At 42.7% G+C, this 18791-nt stretch overlaps 1 pseudogene; it reads left to right on the plus strand.

Annotated features, from left to right (window-relative positions):
• The first annotated feature begins 1417 nt into the window (after positions 1 to 1417).
• On the plus strand, positions 1418 to 3962 carry LOC140479998 (tubulin beta-4 chain-like; annotated as a pseudogene).
• Positions 3963 to 18791: the final 14829 nt, after the last annotated feature.

Consider the following 18791-nt stretch of genomic DNA (forward strand, 5'->3'; position numbering starts at 1 on the left):
GTTCTAAATTCCAATGAATTTAGTCCCAGTCCACTCAGTCTGTCCTCATATGCCTCAACTCCAGAATCAACATAGTGAACCTCCTCTGTGTCAGTATATCCTTTCTCAAGTGAGAAGATCAAAATTGCACGCAATACTCCAGGTGTGTCCTTACAAGCACCCATTTTGGTTGCAGCATAACCTCCCTGTTTTTGAACTCCATCCCTCTTGCAATGAAGGACAATATTCCATTTGCCTTCTTAATTACCTGCTGCATCTGCAAACTAACTTTTGTGATTCATGCAGAAGGACATCCAGGTCCCTCTGCACAACAGCATGCTTTAATTTTTCACCATTTAAATAATAGTCCATTTTGCTATTATTCCTTCCATAATGGATAACCTCACATTTACTAACTACTCCATCTGCCAGACCCTTGCCCTCTCACTTAACCTATTGATATCCCACTGCAGACTTCCACAGTCCTCTGTACACTTTACTACTCATTTTAGTGTCATCTGCAAACTTTGACAAGCAGAGACATGAGAGGACTTTTGGCACATGTCCTCATTTCCTTCTGGAGCGTTTGCGTCCACTACTCCATCCAGAGAACATTTGGTCCCCAACTCTGAAACACTACATAAATTGTAAACAATTGCAGTCCCAACACTGATCCCTGAGGTACACCACTAGCCACTGATTGCCAACCAAAAAATCACCCATTTATCCCCACTAACCAATCTTCTATCCATGCTAATACATTACCTGTTATGCCGTGCACCTTTATCTTATGCAGCAGCCTTTTGTGCAGCACCTTGTCAAGTGCCTTCTGAAAAATACAGTGCACCACATCCACCAGTTCCCCATGGTCCACCATGCTGGTAATGTGCTCAAATTCCAGCAAATTCATCAAACATGGCCTGCCTTTCATGAACTCATGCTGCATCTGCATGCTGGGACAATTTCTATCCAGGTGTCTTGCTATTTCTTCCTTGATGATAAATTCAAGCATTTCCCACTACGGAAGTTAAGCTAATGGGCCTATAGTTGCCCGCCTTTTGTCAAACCCCTCTTTTAAACAGTGGCATCACATTTGCTGTTTTCCAATCTGCCCTAAATAGTCCAAGCTATGAATAAATGTTCAAAATGATTCTTCAAGTCTGACTGCAGGAATGAGCCTTAGAAACGTGATAAAAGCAAGCTATTGATGCCTGAAAATCACTCTGAACAACGCTGACAAATGGTCTCTGGATAGGGTGTGGACACAAAAGCTCTAGAAATATCTACAAGGAAGTGAGAAAATGTGCCAAAAGCCCTCTCTCATCTCTACTTATTTTATGACATCCAGAAATTGACAAAGTTTACGTTAGCACAATTCTTGTGAAAATGGCTGCTTCCAGGTGAGCTTTTCTAACTAATGCACCAAAATTACACTCATATGGTGGCAGCAGCATTGGCTTTTCAGATGGTGGCAACAGCAGGGCAGCCTCAGCAGTCACCAGAGAAGGCAGCCTCGGCTGTCGGTGTCAGTCGGCTGCGGCAATACGGCCGGCCAGAATCGATACTCCGGGTGGATCGATGCGAGCAACAGTTGCTTCAGCGGTAGTGTGGTAGGCCTGGTGCGGGGTCTCCTAGAGTGGACTGTGTGGGGAAAGCATGGCAAAGAGGAGGAGATCGAGCCACTGTAGCAAGTGCAGTCCCAGCATGACTAAGCACTTTCAAAGGATTGTACTGTTTGACTTTAGCTTCATTTCTTTATTTTTCTACTTAACACTAAACATTACTGTAGTTTAACTTTTAACCTTGTTCTTTCTATCTTGTTGTTATGATTCTGTACCTAGGAACTTGGACCTAAGATGACACCTTGTGGGTTGACATTATACACTTTTCAATGTACTCCTACATTCTGTACTTGAGTCCACATGACAATAAAAAAAACTAAATCTAAACCGATGTATGGTAATGTGAAGTATTGTGAATTTTTGGCTCATGTATTTTAGAATATAATATTTTAAGAATTATTTTAAGAATTCATTTTTAACTGTAAAAATGGGTTATGGAGCAATTAAAACAAGCTTAAAATGTATTGTTAAGCTTAAGCATTAGGTCTCTCCTGTGTCAAGAGCTTAATGGACAGGGAAGGTCATGAGGTTTTGGTGAAGGTGGGAAGAGGAGAGAGATTGTGCATCTTCAAGCAGGTCAGTGTGGAAACCAGATCGGAGCTAAGTCCTGGGAAGTCAGTGATGAGCATGACATTGATCCCACTGTAGCCTATCATGGAGACAGTGATCTACAGCTGGAAAGGATTAATGTGTATTATAATGAGGCTACAGATGGTAAATACGTATCCCGAGCAATTCTTATGGATTTGGAGCTTGGTTTGCTCAGCACCTTTGGGCAAATTTCCAGTCCAGATAACTTTGAGTTTGGACAAAATTGTGTTGGTAACAATTGGGCCAAAGAACCTTACACTAATGGAGCTGAATTAATTGACTCTGTTCTGGATGTGGTGAGAAAGGAGGCTGAGGGATGAGATTGCCTCCAGGGATTCCAGATGACTCAGTCATTGGGTGGCGGTACTAGCTCTGGCTCTGGCATGGGTACACTGCTTATCAGTGAAATCCATGAAGAATATCATGACAAAATCATGAATACTTTCAGTGATGTGCCTTCACCAAAAGTGTCAGGCATGGTAGTAGAACCCTATAATGCCACCCTGTCTGTCCATCAGCTTGTGTACTGACAACTGTTTCCATACCCTTAAACTCACAACTCCAACTAATGTTAGCCACCATGAGCAGTGTAACAATCTGTCAGCATTTCTTCAGTCAGCTCAATGCTGACCTATGTAAACTAGCAGTGAACATGGTGCCTCCCCCCGACTACATCTCTTCACGGTTTTGCTCCTCTGACCAGCCGTAGCAGCCTGCAGTATTGTGCCCACACAGTATCTGAACCTTCGGTCTAACTCATCCATGCTGACCAGATTTCCTAAATTAATCTAGTCCCATTTGCCAGCATTTGGCCCATACCCCTCTAAACCCTTCCTATTCCTATTCATATACCCATCCAGATGCTCTCATCCTTAACCTATGCCCTCGAGTTCAGGATTCCCCCAACCCAGGGAACAGACCTTGTCTATTTAGGTGAAGGGCTTTTGCCCAAAATGTTGATTTTCTTGCCCCTCAGATGCTGCCTGACCTGCTGTGCTTTTCCAGCACCACACTCTTGACCTTGTCTATTTACCCTTCCATGCCCCTCAAGGTTTTATAAACCTCTATAAGGTCACCCCTCAGCCTCCGATGCACCAGGGAAAAAAGCCTCAGCTTATTCAGCCTTTCATTGTAGCTTGAACCCTCCAAACCTAGCAATATCTTTGTAAATCTTTTCTGAACCCTTTCAAGTTTCACAATCTTCCAATAGGAGGGAGACCAGAATTGCTCACACTATTCCAAAAGTGTCCTAAGCAATGTCCTGTACAGCCGCAATGTGACCTCTCAACTCCTATACTCAATGCTCTGACCACTACGAACATGATGGCAGCCTCTGACCTTTGGCATGGCTGCTACCTGACTGTTGCTGCCATTTTCTGAGGCCGTATGTCCATGAAAGAAGTGGATAAATAGATTTTGGAAGTCCAGAACAAAAGTAGCATGTATTTTGTTAATTGGATTGCCAGTAATGTTAAGAAGCTAATTGTAACATCTCACCTAGAAGCCTTAAGATATCTGGCAACTTTATTTTGGCAACAGTACAGCCGTCCAGGAGCTGTTTAAACGCATCCCTGAGTGGTTTGTGCTATGTTCCAGAGGAGAGCTTTCTTGCATTGGTACGCTGGTGAGGGCATGGATGAGATGGTGTTTAGTGAGACTGAGAGTAACCTGAATGACCTGGTATCTGAGTACCAGCAAGAACGGGATGCTACAGTTGGAGATGAAAGTGAATTTGAGGAGAAGGGTGAGAGTGAGAATTATATACTGTGAACTTCTAAACATGTTACATTAAGACCTGTTTCTGAAGTTTGTCTTTTTTTTCCATTCTGTGGCTTTGTATTTTCAGCTTTTTTTAACTACTGGTTTTGAATAAAAATTGTTGATAGCAATTTTTTTAAAAAATATAGACAGGGAAGGTAATTAAAATGCTAAAATAAAAGCAGTTTTTTTTAAAAAAAGTTCATTCAAGAGATGTGGGTGTGGGATTGGAGTCACGTATAGGCCAGAACAGGTAAGGTCTTCTCTAAAGGCAATCAATCCTTCTTTGTTTAATAAAATGAGAATAGAACAGATGGAACTCAAGGAAAATGGCAGCTGTGTTCACTTAGCCCAAAGCAGGCTGTGCTATCAGGGGATGGGTGAAGGTCAGTAAATTTCCAAATTTTGCTGGGAGAAGTTTTTAGTTGAAGTTTGGACCTTGGTCATTTTCAAAATAAATGTCATTTTGATCTATACTATAAGCAGAGTAAAACACTGACTTTCCCATGGCCCATGCTGTGGAAGGCAGTGAGGCTTCATCTGTTTTTGCATCTTTCGAGAAATGAAAGCTGGTAAACTGCTTCGTTTGAAGCTAGTGGCAGAATCCAAACTAGACCTCATTACAAAGGAAAGCAAACTTGTAAATATTGAAAAAGTGACAACAGCCATGGTCTGGGACCTCCTTAGTCAAAACAGAGTAAATGCATATTCCTCCTGTTGAGAGCAGCTGAAGCTGAAGAACATTTCCAGAGGACTGTGATATACTTACAGATGTCCTACAGAAGTAAAAACCTTTTAAGATTCATGGATCTTATTAGAGAATTTTCCCGGGAGTAAGAAGTAACGCTGAATGTATGACATATATTGTTAGAATTATAGATTCCCTACAATGTGGAAGCAGGCCATTCGGCCCTTTGAGTCCACACCATGCCTTCAAAGACCCATCCCGCACTCAATCCTGTAACACTGCATTGCCCATGCTAATACACCTAGCCTGCACATCCCAGGACACTATGGGCAATTTAGCATGGCCAATCTACCTAACCTGCACACCTTTGGACTGTGAGAGAAAACCAGAGCACAAAGAAGAAACCCACACAGACATGGGGAGAATGTACTAATTCCATACAGACAGCCACCTGAGGCTGGGATCAAACCCGGGTTCCTGGTGCTGTGGGACAGGAGTGCTAACCACTGAGCCACCATGTTTGTTATAAACCACATTGTCAAGTTAATATTTAAGTCTTTTATATTGAATATGGTAAGATCAATTGGTTAAAACAAGGTGTCTGGATTTCATTAAATGTTACCAATCCCTTATCAGATCATAACAAAAGTCATGCTCAAATGCAGTATTGTCAATATAAATATAAAAACTACTTATATAGTGTAATAGCATGAAATTTCCAAGACACTTCACAAATGTGCTATGAAGCAAAATTAAATACCAAGCTGTCAGGTCAGATGGGCAAATGCTTGGTGAAATATATAAAATTTAAGGATGGTCTTGATAAAAGAAGGAAAGTTAGAGAAGCAGAGAAGTTCAGAGAGGAAATTTCAGTGACTAGGTCCTAACTGTCTCAAGGCACAGCTACCAAGAGCAGAACAATTAAAATCAGAGTTCCTGCACAGGTGTCATTTAGATGAGTCTAGATATATCTGGGAGTTGTGGAACTGTAAGAGATGATAGATAGTCGTAATGATTTGGAGATGCCAATGTTGGACTGGGGTGTACAAAGTTAAAAATCACACAACATCAGGTTATGGTCCAACAGGTTTAATTGGAAGCACACTAGCTTTCGGAGCGACGCTCCTTCATCAGGTGGTAGTCCTGATGAAGGAGCGTCGCTCCAAAAGCTAGTGCTTCCAATTAAACCTGTTGGACTATAACCTGGTGTTGTGTGATTTTTAACTAGATAGTCGTAGGCAGGGGCAAGGCCAAGGAGGGAGTTGAGAATAAGAATGAGAACTTCAGAAATTTAAAACTTGATTCTTGAACAAGAGCTAATTTAGGACAGTGAGGACAGGCGAGATAGGGAAACTGAGCTTGTTGTAAGTAGGAATACAGGCAACAGCATTTTGGATGGTCTTAAGTCTACAGAGGTAAAATGTTGGAGACCAGGCAACTGTGCATTGAAATGATGAAGCCCGAGATAGATAAGGCATTAATAATGCAATCAGCAAAAGATGAGCAGGGGTGTGGGTGAAGTAATCAATGTTATCAAGGCAGCTGGGTAGGAGAGACATCAGGTCTGAAGTTCATGAAAGTATGAAGTGCATGAAAGTATAGACATCAGGTCTGAAGTTCATCTCGGCATCAAATATGACACGAAGATTGTGAGGACTCTGTTTCAGTCTCAGACAGGGAGAGGGAGGGATTCAGATTCAGAACAACTGAGTTTGACTCTAAACCTCAAAGTATTCTGTGGCATTTGTCCTCAAACCTCTCTCTACTTTTGCACATCATAGCAAGTATTGCACGTCATTGTAACTCCATCGACCTTCCAGACAATTCCATCTTAAGACTATTGCAAATGACTAATGTCATTCAGAAACCTTATCACATCCATCTAGGCTGACCTTTTATTTCTCCAATTGAAAAATCCACTTCTTTTTAATATTTCCACAGATTTTGTTCCCATGAGTTTGTCCACAAATACCTACCATGAGTTAAATATTTTGAGTATACAGATTCCTGAGAAATTTATGATTTCTGTTATTATTTTAATATTTAAAATCATTTATTTCAAAAATAGAAATTGCTAGAGAAACCCAGCAGGCCTGAAAGCCTCTGTGGAGACAGAAACAAAGTTAACATGGTTACTCTTTGCAGTTCTGATGAAGAGTCACCAGACTCAAATTTTTAACTCTGTTTTGCTTCTCACAGGTGCTGCCAGACCTGTTGAGTTCATCTAGCAATTTATGGGTTTTTTTGTTTCAGAACTCCAGCATCTGCAATACTTTATTTTATATATTTTTCATTCGCTCATACAATGTGGGCAACGTTGGCTGGGCAGCACTTATTACCCATCCTGGTTTGCCCTTGTATGCATTACTCAGTCCAGGGATTTTTCCCACCCCATGACTTGCCTGTCTTTGCTTGCTAAATTCTGCCTGCCCTGCTCGCAAACAAAGCCTTTCACAGAACATAGGTACATGAGACAATCAAATCAAATCAAATCAGTGGTGGTGGTGAGTTTCATCTTGAACCGTTGCAGTCCCTGTGCTATAGATTAACCCACAATGCTGTAAGGAGAGAATACCAGGATTCTAACCAAGTGAGTGAAGGAACAGTGATATATTTCCAAGCCAAGATGGTAACTGGCTTAGAGGGGGACTTGCAGGTGGTGGTGTTCCCATGTATCTGCTGTCCTTTTCCTTCTAGATAGAAATAGTTCTGGATTTAGAAGGTGCTGTCTGAGGACCTTTGGTGAACTTTGTAGCTAGTACACACTGCTGTTACTGAGCATCGGTGGTAGAGGGAGTGGATGCTTGTGGGTGTGGTGCCAATCAAGCAGGCTGCTTTGTCCTGGATAGTGTCAAGCTTCTTTGGAGCTGCACCCATCCAGGCAAGGGGACGGTGGGGGACAGTATTCCATCACATTCCTGACTTGTGCCTTGTAGAGGATAGATGGGCTTTGGGGAGTCAGGGGTTGATTTACTCACCTCAGCTCTGGAGTTCAGCTTTTTCAATCATATTTTAACTGAGGCTATAGTGATGTCAGGAGCTGATTGGCCTTGGTGGAACCTATATAGGCACTCACAAGCAGGTTATTGCTGAGTAGGTACTGGTTGGTAGCACCACGGATGATACCTTCCACCACTTTACTGGTGATTGAGAGTAGTTTGCTTTTTCCTGCTTTTTGTTTACAGGACATACCTGGGCAATTTTCAACATTGTTGGGTCAATACTAATGTTGTAACCAAACTAGATGAGCTTGGCTCAGGGAGTGACAAGCTCTGGAGCACAAGTCTTCAGTACTATTCCCAGAATGCTGTCAGGGCCCATAGCCTTTGCAGTATCCAGTGCCTCCAATTGTTTCTTGATAACGCACAGATTGAATTGAACTGGTTGAAGACTGGTATCTGTAATGCTGGAGACCACTGGAGAAGGATGAGATGGATCATCCATTCAACACTTCTGGCTGAAGATTGCTGCCTTATCTTTCATACTGATGTGCTGAACTCTTCCATAATTGAGGGTGGGGATATTTGTGGAGTCTCCCCCTCCAGTGAATTGTTTAATTATCCACCACCATTCACAACTGAATGTGGCAGGACTGTAGAGTTAGAATCTGATCCATTGGTTGTGGGATCGCTTAGCTCTGTCTATCACTTGCTTCTTACGCTGTGTGGCATGCTTGTAGTCCTGTTCGGTAGCTTCACAAAGTTGACATCTCATTTTCGGATATGCCTGGTGCTGCTCCTGGCATGCCCTCCTGCACTCTCCATTGAAACAGGATTGATCCCCTGACTTGATGGTAATGATTGAGTGGGGGATATGCCGGGCCAAGAGGTTACAGATTATGCTGGAGTACAATTCTATTGCTGTTCATAGCCCACAGCACCTCATGGATGCCCAGTCTTGAGTTGCTAGATCTGATTGAAGCCTGTCCTGTTTAGCACGGTGATAGTGGCACACTACACGATGGAGATTATTCTCAATGTGAAGGCAGGACTTCGTCTCCACAAGAACTGTGCAGTGATCACTCTTACCAATGTCATGGACAGATGCATTTACAGCTGGCAGATTGGTAAAGATGAGGTAAAGTATGTTTTTCCATCTAGTTCGTTGGGTCACCACCTGCTGCAAACCCTCTCCTTTAGCAGCCCTCCCCTTTGGGACCTGACCAGCTCAGTCACTAGTGTTGCTGCCAAGCCACTCCTAGTAGCCGACATTCAACCTCGCTTAGAGTACACTGTACGCTTTCCACCCTCAGTACTTCTTCCAAGTGTTGCTCAACATGGAGGAGTACTGATTCATCAGCTGAGGAAGGATAGTACATAGTAATCAGCAGGAGGTTTCCTTGCCCATATTTCACATGAAGCCATGAGACTTCATGGGGTCCAATTTTGAGAACTCGCAGGGCAACACCTTCCCAACTGTATACTATTGTGCCATGACTTCTGCTGGGTTGGTTCTGTTGATGGGACAGAACTCGGTGATGGTGGTGTCTAGGACATTGTAAATTATGATACCAGGCTTGATGCTTGACTAGTCAATAGACAATAGACAATAGACAATAGATGCAGGAGTAGGCCATTCAGCCCTTCGAGCCTGCACCGCCATTCAATATGATCATGGCTGATCATTCCCAATCAGTATCCTGTTCCAGCCTTATCTCCATAACCCTTGACTCCACTATCTTTAAGAGCTCTATCCAATTCTTTCTTAAATGAATCCAGAGACTGGGCCTCCACTGCCCTCTGGGGCAGAGCATTCCACACAGCCACCACTCTCTGGGTGAAGTAGTTTCTCCTCATCTCTGTCCTAAATGGTCTACCCCGTATTTTTAAGTTGTGTCCTCTGGTTCGGCACTCCCCCATCAACGGAAATATGTTCCCTCCTGCCAGAGTGTCCAATCCTTTCATAATCCTATACGTTTCAATCAGATCCCCTCTCAGTCTTCTAAACCCAAGGGTATACAAGCCCAGTCGCTTCAGTCTTTCCATGTAAGGCAATCCTGCCATTCCAGGAATTGACCTCGTGAACCTACGCTGCACTCCCTCAATAGCTAGAATGTCTTTCCTCAAATTTGGAGACCAGAACTGCACACAGTACTCCAGGTGTGGTCTCACCAGGGCCCTGTACAGCTGCAGAAGCACCTCTTTGCTTCTATACTCAATTCCTCTTGTTATGAAGGCCAGCATGCTATTAGCCTTCTTCACTGCCTGCTGTACCTGCATGCTTGCCTTCATTGACTGGTGGACAAGAACACCCAGATCACTCTGAACAGCCCCTTTACCTAATTTGATACCATTGAGGTAGTAATCTGCCTTCCTGTTCTTGCCACCAAAGTGGATAACCAGACATTTATCCACATTAAACTGCATCTACCATGCATCTGCCCACTCACCTAACTTGTCCAGGTCACCCTGTAATCTCCTAACATCCTCATCACATTTCACCCTACCACCCAGCTTTGTATCATCAGCAAATTTGCTAATGTTATTGCTGATACCATCTTCTATATCATTTACATATATTGTAAAAAGCTGCGGTCCCAGCACAGATCCCTGCGGTACCCCACTGGTCACTGCCTGCCATTCCAAAATGGAGCCGTTAATCACTACCCTTTGTTTCCTATTAGCCAACCAATTCTCTATCCAATCTAGTACTTTTCCCCCAATACCATGCGCCCTAATTTTACTCACTAACCTCTTGTGTGGGACTTTATCAAAAGCTTTCTGAAAGTCCAGGTACACTACATCCACTGGATCTCCCTCGTCCATCTTCCGAGTTACATCCTCAAAAAATTCAAGAAGATTAGTCAAGCATGATTTCCCCTTCATAAATCCATGCTGACTCTGTCCTATCCTGTTACTATTATCCAGATGTGCCGTAATTTCATCCTTTATAATAGACTCCAGCATCTTTCCCACCACTGAGGTCAGACTAACTGGTCTATAATTTCCTGCTTTCTCCCGCTCACCCTTCTTAAAAAGTGGCACAACACTAGCCGCCCTCCAATCCTCAGGAACCGACCCCGATTCTATTGAGCTCTGGAAAATAATCACCAGCGCATCCACGATTTCCCGAGCCACCTCCTTCAGTACCCTGGGATGCAGGCCATCAGGTCCCGGAGACTTATCAACCTTCAGACCTAACAGTCTCTCCAACACCAAATCCTGGCAAATATAAATTCCCTTAAGTTCAGGTCCTTCAGCCACTGTTACCTCAGGGAGATTGCTTGTGTCTTCCCCAGTGAACACAGATCTGAAGTACCCATTTAATTCCTCTGCCATTTCTTTGTTCCCAGTAATATATTCCCCTGTTTCTGTCTTCAAGGGCCCAATTTTTGTCCTAACCATTTTTTTGCCTTGGACATACCTAAAAAAGCTTTTACTATCCTCCTTTATATTCTTGGCCAGTTTACCTTCGTACCTCATTTTTTCTCTGCGTATTTCCTTCTTACTAATCCTCTGTTGTTCTTTAAAAGCTTCCCAGTCCTCAGTTTTCCCACTTATCTTCACTAAGTTATACTTTTTCTCTTTTAACTTTATATGTTTCTTTACTTCCCTCGTCAGCCACGGCCGCCCATGTCTCCTCCTGGGATCTTTCTTCCTTTTAGGAATGAACTGATCCTGCAACTTCTGCATTATACACAGAAATATCCGCCATTGTTCCTCCACGGTCTTCCCTGTTAAGGTATTGCACCATTGAACTTTGACCAGTTGCTCCCTCATAGCTCCATATTTCCCTTTATTCAACTGAAATATTGTCACTTCCGATTGTACCCACTCCCTCTCAAATTGCAGATTGAAGCTTATTGTATTATGGTCACTACTTCCCAATGGCTCCTTCACTTCGAGGTCACTGACCAATTCTGGTTCGTTACACAATACCAGATCCAGAATCGCCTTATCCCTGGTCGGCTCCAGCACCAGCTGCTCTAAAAATCCATCTCTGAGGCACTCCACAAAGTCTCTTTCTTGAGGCCCGATACCATCCTGATTCTCCCAGTCTACCTGCATGTTAAAATCCCCCATAACAACTGTAGTAACATCTTTGCGACAAGCCAATCTCAGCTCCTGATTCAACTTACATCCGACATCCAGACTACTGTTTGGGGGCCTGTAGATGACTCCCATGAGGGTCATTTTACCCTTAGTGTTTCGAAGCTTTATCCACACTGACTCTACATCCCCTGACTCTAGGTCCCCCCACGCAAGGGACTGAATATCCTCCCTTACCAACAAGGCCACCCCACCCCCTCTGCTCGTCAGTCTGTCCTTACGATAGCACGTGTAGCCTTGAATATTCATTTCCCAGGCCCTGTCCCCATGAAGCCACGTCTCAGTTATCCCCACAATATCGTATCTGCCAATTTCCAAAAGAGCCTTAAGCTCATCCACCTTGTGTCTAATGCTTCGTGCATTCATATATAGAATTTTTAATTTGTTACTGCTCTCACCCTTCCCCTCAACCCTTATTTCACTCAACTTTACAGCATGATGCTTTTTCCAGTTTTCTGCCTCTTTGAGTCTGTGAGATAGCACTCTCAATTACTGAGGAGGACTTTGTAGAGTCAACTGGACTGTTTCTGCTGTTGTCATTTCCAGTGCCTAGGTTGACATCCAGTTTCATTTCCTTATGGAGACTTTGAGGTAACCTCATTGAAACATACAGGATTCTTTTTGACTCGACAGGGTAGTTGTGGAAAAGCATTGTTTCTCCTTGTGGGAGAGTTGAGGGCCAGAGGATATAATCTCAGAATAAGTGGTTGCACACTTAAGACAGGAAGAATTTCTTCTCTCAGAGAGTTGTGAATCTATGGAATTCTTTACTGCAGAGGACTGTCAAGGTTGGGTCTTTAAGTATATTCCAAATTGAGATAGACAGATTTTTAATCAGTCAGGTTATCAGGAGTTATGGGTAAAAGATGGGAAAGTGGAGTTGAGGATTCTCAGATCAGCCATGATCTCATCAATGGGCTAAATGGCCTACCTCAGCTTCTACATTTTATGACCTTTAAATCTTTGTATATGCATTTTGACCAATAACTTTTATCGCTTTTCATACGCTTAACATTTAGCAATAATTCTTTAATAAACTGACCTTTTATACAGTTTAAAGTGTGAAGCTGTGCTGCTGGTTCATGTTAAATTGAAATACTTGATCATGAAAAGGGGACTCGATATGACCTTATACAAATTCTTAGTTCATGGACCACATTATATTATTGTGACAACTCCAAATTAACTTTATTCTGCCATTAGTTCACAAATGCTTCAATTATGACTCATTTTTCCAGGTTGAAGATCTCAGCTTTCTGTTCTCTTCCCATACAGCGTTGGACTACTGGCATCTTATCCAAATTTTACTGTTACATCTACAAAGTAAAACATGTGCAATGCATTGGATAGTTAGCAGACAGAAAGGAAGACTGCTGAGTAGACAAAACCAAGTGGATAGGGAGGGGGCGTGGAAGTGTGTAAAATACACAGAACACACACTTCAAGAACAAAAAGTAGAAAAAAGTATCAGGTAGTAAAGGGTGCTAAAAAATACAGGATGAAATGAGGGCCACACAAAACCGAAACTGAAATATGTATCTTGCACTGTGCTCTTGTGTTGAGTAGAGTTCTCGTACTTAGTCTAATTATCCCACATCGACCCATGATGTGGCTGTTAAACTATTAATTTCTTCTATATAATGAAGCCTTCCTTTGCTGATGTAGCTATATTGTTTCCACAGCAAATATTTTCCCTTGACTAACAACAGTAATCTGATAAGAGACACAAATTTGAGGAAAAGACAAAATGACTTCACCACAGGGTAGATGGGTAAACCATTAAGTCGGCAATTTATTAAAGAACTGTTGTTTAAATGACACCACCTTTGTAACTGCATTGGAACCAATGTTGATTTTAAGTCAAGGGAAGAGATTATAAATAAATCTTGAAATTTGGAGTCCCATTTGTATATTTATTAAAATAACGATCAGCCCTCACTCTGGGTCATGCTGGGGCTTGAGTTTTTGTTCCCAAGTCACGAGTGCAGACTCAAGAAAATTTTCCGCTTTGTAAACTCACCTCAGGAGAAAGTGTGCTGGATGTGCTGCTTTTCATTCCAAGAGGAATTGTGTTAACAGGAATTGCTCCAAGAAGGAGCTGGTGACCACAAGGTGACTGTGGTAAAGGCCCCTCACAATGACCCGAGAATTCATTGCAGTTGTTTCTCATTTACATTCAGTTCTGCTATAACGCAGAAGTTCCGTTTTTGTGCAATCCCATGTTTTAAGAAAATCGCATAATAGCGGCACTATTTGAACTAATGGGGCCCGAATCGTGTTATAACCAATACATGCTTTAAAACTTTGCACTTTAGAAAGTGTCCCCAATTCATCAATCACGTTATAGCGAATTCATGTTAATGAAACACGCGTTGTAGCAAAATGAGCTGCACTTCATTTAACTCAGTTCATCTATTTAATTAGTTATAAAAATAAATACTTGCATTCATGCAAAATACTATGGATGTTGAAAATATGAAACAAATAGAGAGGATTCTGGAGAAAATCATTCGGTTCAGCAGCATCTCTGAGCAAAGAGAAACAGAGTTAACATTTTGAGTTTGGTATGACTCTTCTTCAGAAGTCCACAGACTTGAAATGCTAACTCACTCCACAGAGCCAGACCTGCTAAGTTTCTTCAATATTCTCTGCATTTGTGCTTGTACTCATGACCCCACATCAAAGTTTTTATAAACATTTGGAGATGTCTATCGAATTCTGACCTGGCAGGCATTCCACTGTGATAATGTGGGAGGTTACGAAATCAGTCACAAATTCTAGAATGGTGGCCCTTAGGCCTAAGTGAACAAACAGACTAAGTAGAAAGTACTGATTTTCTTTGACACAATGCAGTGTCGCTATTTAAGTGTCAAGAGATTTAAATGTCTTAGCTTGACAGTTCCCTTGACTGCTTGAGAGTTTCAATGAGTTTATCCAATTTTCGCTCGCAGCCCTCCAAACGACATCCCACCGAGACCACCCTATCCCCTGTATTTCCCATGGCCAATCCACCTTGTGTGCAGATCTTTGGACAGTGGGAGGAAACCAGAACACCAAGACGAATCCCACACAGACACAGGGAGAATGTGCCAAACCCTCACAATCACCCTAAGGTGGAATTGAACTTGGGTCCCTGGCACTGTGAGCCACTCCTGCACTCTATGTTCCTATCAGCCCTAATCCCAGTTTGTAACTTTTCTCATATTGTAAAGGTTAGAAAAACATAAATTTATTCTTTGCGTACCTTTTATTTTTTGAAAAAACTTCAATGTTTATATTACTTTTGCTTTTGAATATTTTGAGTATTGTAATGTGGGACTGATTTTCTGCAGAAATATCTTGCTAACCATGGCTTCAATTGCCACTCTTTAGCTTTCAGTCAGGGGTTACAGTTTTGAATTTGAATAAAGCAAAGTTTGACCTGTGATCTTTTAATGATTCAAGTGAAGAATATTATCTTAAATTACATAAGCCTTCTAGCGCAGAAACAGGCCACTCGACCCACTTGCTTTCTGCTGGTGTCTGAGATTTCTTCCATTCCTAACCCTATCAAATACCCCTCCACTTCTTTCTCCCTTGTGTACTCAATTAATGTCCCTCTTTAAGCATCTGTGTTATCCAGTTCAAACTAAGTTCTGAATTCTAATCTGCCTCCGGGGTAAAGATTTTGCCCCTGATAAATTATTGGATTCACCAGTGACTATCATATATTTCAGATCCCTCTCGTATATTTATCCCTATTTTATCGGTTTATTTAATACAGTCAAATTCCATGAGCTGTAAAAAATGAGTTGCACTCACTGAAAGTAATCGGAGTGCAGAGGTGTGTTCTAGGCCCCAGGTTCTACACAGTAGGGCCTCCCTCCCTCCCACCCTCCTCCTCTAACCTAAATTAAAATTCCACAGACTTGCAACAAAACAGGGGGTCGAGGAAAGTTTCTGTTGAGAAAAGAGCGAATCTTTGGCTCAGGAGTCTTCAACAAACAAGTTGAGTGAAGTGATTACACCACAGTTGAAGAGGGTGAAGACATGACTCCCAAGCTGATTCAGTGTACTGCGTACATGATGTGGGAGGTCAGGGACTCTGGTGTAGCTGGCTCGTATAACTGTGGAAAGTGTGTACACGTTCAGCTTCTGACAGAGCATATTGCAGCACTGAAGAAAGAACTCGATGACCTCAGGCTCATCTGAGAGAACGAGATCTTTCTGGGCAAGACCTTCAGTGATGTTATTACACCGAACATACCAGAAGAGAGTAGAAGGGAGAAGACGATAAGGAAGACAGAGATGAAACAAGTGCAAGAGAACTCGGGGAAGTACCTATCAGGAACAGGTTGAATCTCTTGGAAAACTTAGAGACAGACGTCGCTGCTGCCAGTCCGCGAGGCGGTCAAGTCTGCCAATCAAAAATTGGCGTGGAGGCAGAGCCGAGGAGTCAGACATCTCACAGAGCAATAGTAGTAGGGGACTCCATAGTGAGAGGAACTGAAAGGGGTTTCTGCGGCAACAGGCAGGATTTGAGGATGGTGTGTTGCCTTCCTGGTGCCAGAATTAAGGACATCGCAGACAGAGTGCAGGAAATCCTCAAGGGCGAAGGTGAAGAGCCGGAGGTGGTGCATGTCAGCACAAATGACGTCGAGAAGAAGAGGAGGGACATTCTACAGCGGGATTTCGGAGAACTCGGAATAAGGCTGAAAAGCAGGACGTCCAGGGTGGTTATCTCCGGTTTGCTTCCAGTTCCGCGGACTGAAAAGGACAGGAACAGGGAGATAATGGACTTGAATGTGTGGCTGGGGAACTGGTGCAGGAAGTAAGGATTTAAATTCTTGGATCACTGGGTTATGTTTAGCAGCTCCAACACAGCTACATTTAAACTAAATAGCGGGGGGGGGGGGGGGGGGGGGCACGACACACTGGAAGTTTAAGAGGGATATTGAAGGGAAAGTTAGAACAAGAGAAGTCAAGAAAGACAATGGAATCAGTGGAGCAGAAAACTCAAAACAGGATCATGCCGTAAGGTCAAGTGAAATAGGAATTGATAGGAAGGGTGAGGGGAGTAATAAATTAAAAAATATTATATATGAATGCACGAAACATTTGGAAATTGGCAGTTACAATGTTGTGGGGATAACTGAGACGTGGCTTCAAGTGGACAGGGCCTGGGAAATGAATATTCAAAGCTATACGTGCTATTGTAAGAACAGACTGACTGGCAGAGGGGTGGGGTGGCCCTGTTGGTAAGGAATGATATTCAGTCCCTTGCATGGGGGGACCTAGAATCAGGGGATGTAGAGTCAGTATGGATAGAGCTGAGAAATTCTAAGGGTAGAAAGACCCAAATGGAAGTTATCTACAGGCCCCCAAACAGTAGCCTGGATGTAGTGTGTAAGGAGCTGAAATTGGCCTGTCGCAAAGATATTACTACAGTTGTTATGGGGGATTTCAACATGCCAGTAGACTGGGAGAATCAGGATGGTACTGGACCCCAGGAAAGGGAGTTTGTGGAGTGCCTCAGGAATGAATTCTGAGAAGAGCTTGTGCTGGAGCCTACCAGGGAGAAGGCAATTCTGGATCTGGTGTTGTGCAACGAACCGGATTTGATCGGGGACCTCGAAGTAAAGGAGCCATTTGGAGGTAGTGACCACAATACAATAAGCTTTAATCTGCAGTTTGAAAGGGAGAGGGTAGAATCGGAAGTGACAATATTTCACTTGAATAAAGGGAACTATGGAGCTATGAGGGAGGAGCTGGCCAAAGTTCAATGGTGCAATACCCTGGCAGGGATGGCAGTGGAACAACAATGGCAGGTATTTCTGGGTATAATGTAGAAGATGCAGGATTAATTCATTCCAAAAAGGAAGAACTATCCTAAGGGGAGGCAGGGGTGCCCGTGGCTGACGAGGGAAGTTAAGGACCATATAAAGACAAAAGGGAGGAAGTATAACATAGCAAAGATAAGTGGGAAATTGGAGGACTGGGAAGCTTTTAAAGAACAACAGAGGATAACTAAAAAGAAAATATGCAAAGAAAAAATAAGGTACAAAGGTAAACTGGCCAAAAATATAAAGTAGGATAGTAAAGGCTTTTTTAGGTATGTGAAAAGAAAAAAAATGGTTAAGACAAAAATTGAGGTCTTGAAGACAGAAACGGGTGAATTTATTACGGGGAACAAAGAAATGGCAGAAGAGTTGAATTGGTACTTTAGATCTGTCTTCACTGGGGAAGACATGAGCAATCTCCCAGATGTAATAGTGGCTGAAGGACCTGAACTGAAGGGAATTTATATTGGACAGGAAATGGTGTTGGAGAGACCGTTAGGTCTGAAGGCTGATAAGTCCCCGGGACCTGATGGTCTGCATCCCAGGGTACTGAAGGAGGTAGCTCTAGAAATCGTGAAAACACTGGTGATCATTTTCCAATGTTCTATAGATTCAGGATCAGTTCCTGCGGATTGGAGGGTGGCTAATGTTGTCCCACTTTTTAAGAAAGGAGGGAAAGAGAAAACAGAGAATTATAGACCAGTTAGTCTGACCTCAGTGGTGGGAAAAATGCTGGAGTCAATTATAAAGGACGAAATTACGACACATCTGGATAGCAGTAACAGGATAGGTCAGAGTCAGCATGGATTTATGAGGGGAAAATCATGCTTGACTAATCTTCTGGAATTATTTGAGGATGTAACTCTGAAGATGGACAAGGGAGATCCAGTGGATGTTGTATACCTGGACTTTCAGAAAGCCTTTGATAAAGTCCCACATAGGAGGTTAGTTAGCATAATTAGGGCACGTGGTATTAGGAGCAAAATACTGACATGGATTGAAAATTGGTTGGCTGACAAGAAACAAAGAGTAGTGATAAACGGCTCCCTTTCAGAATGGCAGGCGATGACCAGTGGTATGCCGCAGGGATCAGTGCTGGGACTGCAGCTTTTTACAATATACATTAATGATATAGATGATGGTATTAAAAGTAATATTAGCAAATTTGCTGATGACACAAAGCTGGGTGGCAGCGTGAAATGTGAGGAGGATGTTAGGAGAATACAGGGTGACCTGGACAGGCTAGGTGAGTGGACGGATGCCTGGCAGATGCAGTTTAATGTGG

Source organism: Chiloscyllium punctatum, chromosome 1, assembly GCF_047496795.1.
Source record: "Chiloscyllium punctatum isolate Juve2018m chromosome 1, sChiPun1.3, whole genome shotgun sequence".
NCBI classification, from domain to species: domain Eukaryota; kingdom Metazoa; phylum Chordata; class Chondrichthyes; order Orectolobiformes; family Hemiscylliidae; genus Chiloscyllium; species Chiloscyllium punctatum.